Source organism: Pinus tabuliformis, chromosome 4_2 (genome assembly GCF_031772625.1).
Source record: "Pinus tabuliformis cultivar Carrire ecotype Pingquan chromosome 4_2, CPIR1, whole genome shotgun sequence".
In the NCBI taxonomy this organism is placed as follows: domain Eukaryota; kingdom Viridiplantae; phylum Streptophyta; class Pinopsida; order Pinales; family Pinaceae; genus Pinus; species Pinus tabuliformis.
The window spans coordinates 782,527,847-782,533,436 of NC_142304.1; positions in this window are offsets into that span (position 1 = coordinate 782,527,847).

The window sequence follows — 5,590 nt, forward strand, 5'->3', positions numbered from 1 at the left end:
AACCAATCAGCTAGAAGCTGATCAGGTGTTATAGACAATTTTGTGCCTGGCAGCATCGGGAATGAATTGTCAATAATCCAAGGGATCCAAAGTCCCTAAACATGATGTTCCTACCCCTAGAGGAACAAGGTCAGCAAACCAACAGCTCTCAGATCAGTTCTCCACCTGAAAACACTCAAAAACAAGCAATCCTGAAATCAAAGCAGGTGCTCCACTAGGCTTCTGCGTTGAAACTCAACTCCTCCATGGTGTACCTGCGTTGCAAAGCAGGTAGAACAAAGGCCACCTGCGCTGAGCGAGATGGGACAAGTGGCACACTGAGTCATTGCTCTGGAATCTTCCAAAAATGACACTTGGATCAGGGATTTCGCCTTGTGATGAGTCAGAGGCTCTGTTTCTCCAAGTGGAAGCAAGGCTCTCCAAGTGGACTGAAGAACTGAAGATCAACTGAAGAGAGAGAGGACACAAGGCAGCTACACATCAGTTGCAAGCTGACTCATCCTTTCTCAATTCATCTATATATTGAGCTCTCTCCTATGAGCTCAGGAGGCTGGAATTTTGTGCAAAGTAATGATATGTTGTTGGTTTCACTATATAACTATTGGGTGATTTCTTGAGGGAGGTGAAGAGGAGAAATTCTTTCTGCTGGGAGATGTTGCTAGATTGGGGCCTTCAATGGTTGTAACACTCTCAGAACTTTACTTCTTCCATTAATAAAAGCTATTGAGGTTCTTCTATATGCACTTGTTTCAATGATGTATTGTGATAATTGTATTTTTGATTTATGCTAATCCTTGAATCAGTTATGATTGCATGCTTCTTGTAGTTTCCTTCTTTGTTATTTTGCAGGATCTCATCGTAGCTGGGCCAGCAAAAGAGCAAGGAGCTGGGAGCAAGCAACAAAGAGAAGAGTTTGGATTCGACATTAAGCGCAAGGCAATGGTTAGTGCATTTCTTCATTCTCTCTCGCTTTCGTAAAGAAGTAAACCTTAAGTAGTTTTTCTTTACAGTTGTTGCTGAGGTACTATCACCCTTAGAGTGGGATAGGGTCATCCGAGTCGGATACTTTTCCCTACAACAAACTGGCGACTCCACTGGGGACGTATCTGTTTGATTGTTTGTAGTATTTTGCTATTCATTTCCTGAACAAAAGAGTACCAAATCGAAAAGCTTTTGACTATATCAAAAGCGAAGTAGAGGGCAGCTACTCTAGCTCATTTCTGAGCATGTTCATGATTTGAAGAGCTGATCTACAAGGATCCTTGTAAGCTCTTAGTGATATCTTTTCATCTTCCTTGTCATCCCTTAGTGTGTGCTTGACTGATAGCTTCTGATTTGAGCAAAAACTGTGAATTTTTGAGAAAATTGTGACCCGGAAACTGAGAAAACGCAACTTTCGTTTTCCAAAGCAGGTAGTACACAGGCTACCTGCTTTGCAACGCAGCTCCCGAAGGGGCTACCTGCGCTGAGAGCCAGACTGGCTGTGCAGCACCTGCGCTGGCCCAATTTTGCCTTGTGGATTTTGGGTTTCCTCCCTTTTTCTTGCCTGTTTTCACTATACATTTTGCAGCCAGTTACCAGTCTTGTACCTGTTCTGAAACCAACCTTACTTGCCATCATTCTGCCTCTATTATATAATGAAATTGTACTTGTTATTTTCTTACATCATTTACAATTTCCCATAACGAAAGTGAACTAGTCTTGCTTTGGCCTCTTAGATCTGAACCTGTGTTAGGCATTTTGCTGGTCTAAAGAGTTAGCTTGTTTGTTGTCCATAGCTAATTAGTCTTTTCACTTTCATCATTAGGGTTTGATTTCATGTATTTCCAGTGATTAAACAAGTAAATCTTAAGGTGTCTTTTGATTTTGGACAAACTTGTTTGTTTTCGCTTTAAATCGAAATCAAAGTTAAATAACAACTTTCTTTTTGTAATACATCAACATTAAGAAAGGGAAAAGAAAATACATGCATTGTGCATTTTGCATTTGAAAAAGTTTGCATGATGATTTAGGATAAAGTGCATTAGTTTGTGCTGTATGAACTGTGTGAAAAGATATGCCTTTCTTCTCCCTCAGTAGTTAAGATTTTCATCAGTCAAAAAGATTTGAAAAAGCTTGCTTCTCATCTTAGGCTGCATTTAGGAATTTTTCATATACATCTCGTGGTGAACCTTGAAAGGAAAACTTTAAAAAGATCAACTTAAAATATACTGAATGAACCTAACAACGCATTGAAACATAACGCAAACACATAGAGGTCTAATCTAGAGATGTGTTCCGGCGTCGTTAAAATTCATTCAAATCAGAAACACAAATTTTCCCCTTTATATTTTAGTTGATCGAGTAATCCGCAATCGTGGAAGAAAGTCAATTGAATATCCATCGTTCGCGGAGGCTTGCGAGTCAACCGTCTTTGTCTCCGGAGTCGAAAACAGTCCGGGCAAAGCGAGCTCGTCGAACCAGTTCAAAATCTCCTTTAAAAGTTAGAACAAGTGTTCCAACAACATCTGAGATTCTGGTTACTCCAAACATTTCCAGAAACCCTGCCTCTATAGAAGAAGTTCAACCGCCACAGAAGGACAGTAATACTAATCCTAGTCTGGGGGAAAATACTTGTATAACTGAACCAGTTCCATCTGTAACCGGTCCAGAGAGTTTTGTTCCTCAAACTTTTGTCGCTGTCGATACAACCCCTTCTTCGGCACCGGAAATCTTTTACGGACCTGACAGTTTTCCTCTTCCACCTGGTCTGACTGCGATAGAGGAAATTATAGAGGAACCGCAAGTATCCACTCCAACTCATTTTGGAGTAGGGGTCACTCTATTTCCTACTACAACAGAAGTTTGTCCATCACCAGTGGAAGTTCCTGTAGAATCACTAGGCAATCAATTGGATAGACTCAAAATGTCTGGACAACCGTCGACACCTAGGACTGTGTCAAATGACACGGCGACGGCAGAATTACCTGCTGCAAATCCAACAATGTTCGCCGGCATACCATCTGTCCCAACTAGCTCTCAATCGCTAGAAGGAGTCCACCAAGGGACTATCTCGGTAGTATGGTCTATTCCTGTTTGTTCCGGAGTAATGTCTTGTAACTCTTATGGTGAGACTCATCAAATTGACCCTTTTGGGAATCAATTTAATCCATCTAGTCCTCCAGGACAATCAATTGCCTTGAGTTCTGGATTACCACCGTATGGGGGGTAGTATGCCCTTTCATTACCCCCTCCGGGAGGGTACCCATACGAGAGTTCTCAACCTTATTCAAGTTATGGAGGAATTGCAACGGGTAGTTGGGTACCTATGCTATCCCAGCCACCAAGAGTTGTATATTCTATGCAACAGTGTGTACCTGTGACGAACATCCCAACTACACTGGCTATCGTAACCGTGTTGCAAGTTCAAAGGATGCCTATTGTATGTCAACCTCAGATTTCTCAGGTTCTCATGCAACAACCCCTTGACCCTGCAACCCAACCACAATCGCCTACTGGTGGGGCGACACAAGTACAATCGGGTACAATTACCCCACATCTTGGTCCAATGGTTAGTGTAGCGCAACAACCCATGGTATCGCAACCGTGGATAGTGCAATACCAACAGCCAAAATTCCAACAAGTGTACCAAGGTTCTGAACAGCAAATCTTTGCGAATACTGGACAACCATATATCCAAAATGGCCAAAATCAACCACTTTATAGTGGTCAATTCCATCAACCGTATCAATCATACCAACATCAACTCCATTATGCTAGTATGCAAAGACCAACTGTTCAGGCAATTCCATCGTACCCTGGTTACGCTTCCCCTAACTTGAATCAACAGTTACCATTCGTGGCGACTTTAGAGTTGCTTGATTTACATCGGTTAACCAATGATCCAATTGCTTACGCCCCATGGTGGCCAGTGATCCCGCACAAACTTCCATCCGACATTCCTAAATTCAATGGAAATCCAGGTGAAGACCCGTCGAATAATGTGATGACATTTCATCTATGGTGTTCGTCGAACACTTTAAATGATGATTCGATAAGGCTTCGCCTCTTTCAGAGGACATTGACAGGTCCAGCGGTGAAATGGTATATAGAATTGCCAAGAGCTTCGTTCGACAATTTTAGCTCCCTTGCCACGACATTCTTAACCCACTTTCAATTACCAATAAGGTATGAAACGGGAACAGAGATATTGACCAACTTCAAGCAAACAACCGCCACTCATATATCAGATCATATACATGAGTGGCGACGTCGACGAAGAATGGTTAAAACATATGTTCCTGATCAGCTTTTAGCTGAGTGGTTTATAAATTCGTTACTTCCGGCCATAACGGAAGATGTGGCAAAGGGGGGAGTCGTAACAGAAGAGTAGGTTATTGCTCGTGCGCAATATTTGGACTTAGTATATACTCAGTCCGGCACGCTCTATGACAAAATACCAGACGCCCCTAGACCAGAGTTTTCAATCCCTCCTCCTCCTAAATCAAATAGTGAATCTCATGCCGGCGATGGCGTGATTGGCACGGCAAACAGAAATCCAAAAAGGGCCAATCAAAATAAGGCCCGTAAGGATTCGAATCAAAATGCGCATGAGGAAATTCTCGCTTCGGAAGTAAATGCCGTATCGACAGATAAAGGCAAAGAAATCAATCAACCAGGAAGCAAGAAGAAGCAAAACAAAGGGAAGAAGAATAAACAAGGTGAGTCATCCCCTAAGAAAAATTCTTCGAACCCTCCTGGGAATAGGAAACCGAATCCATGTCAAATATGCGATGACAAAGATCATAACACTAAGAATTGCCCATTCAAAGCTGAGCTAAAGAGGTTCTTTAAGAGTCCGCATACCTCAGTTGTGTCAAGTGATCCATTTCCTAACGCAGGTCAAAATCTGGTTGATAGTGGAAACGCTTCCCCTTCTCAAGTACTTATGTTGTCGATTTCGAAACAGAAAAATGATGCTTTAATTTCGACAAGGAACAAAGATTACGGGAATCCACAGGTGTCGAACGATAAAGGTAAAGATCAACCTAGCAGTTCGACAACAACTTCGGTAGAAGTTGTAACTCCCATTACGCATGAATTAACGATAAAACCTCCAAAGGGAGTAGTACACAAGTCGACATTTAATCCTCGTGCCAGAGCGGCACAACATTATAACATATTGGAAGATTTGGCGCAATCGCCATCTGCTATGTCGACTCTTGAGGTACTACAACATTGGCCATCCCAAAGGCAGGCATTGTTATCAGAAATTGGTGGGGTGGATCCTAAAGATTCCAATCTGGTATCCTTTGATCACAAAGGGTATGATCCTCAGTTACCAGCTCAACTAGCTTTCCTCGTCCAAGTGAAAGCCCTCAACAAAACAGTTCATCGAACGATTATTGATGAGGGAGCATCGACATGTATTATGTCGATGAGTTGCTGGAAAACTTTAGGATCTCCAACCTTGTCGCGATCATCGACAACATTAAAAGCATTCGACGGAAGGATATATACCCCTTACGGTATCCTTAGTAACCTGAAAGTTGAACTAGGGGGCAAAACAATAGAAATAGATGTTGAAGTCATCGATGGCAATATTGACTAT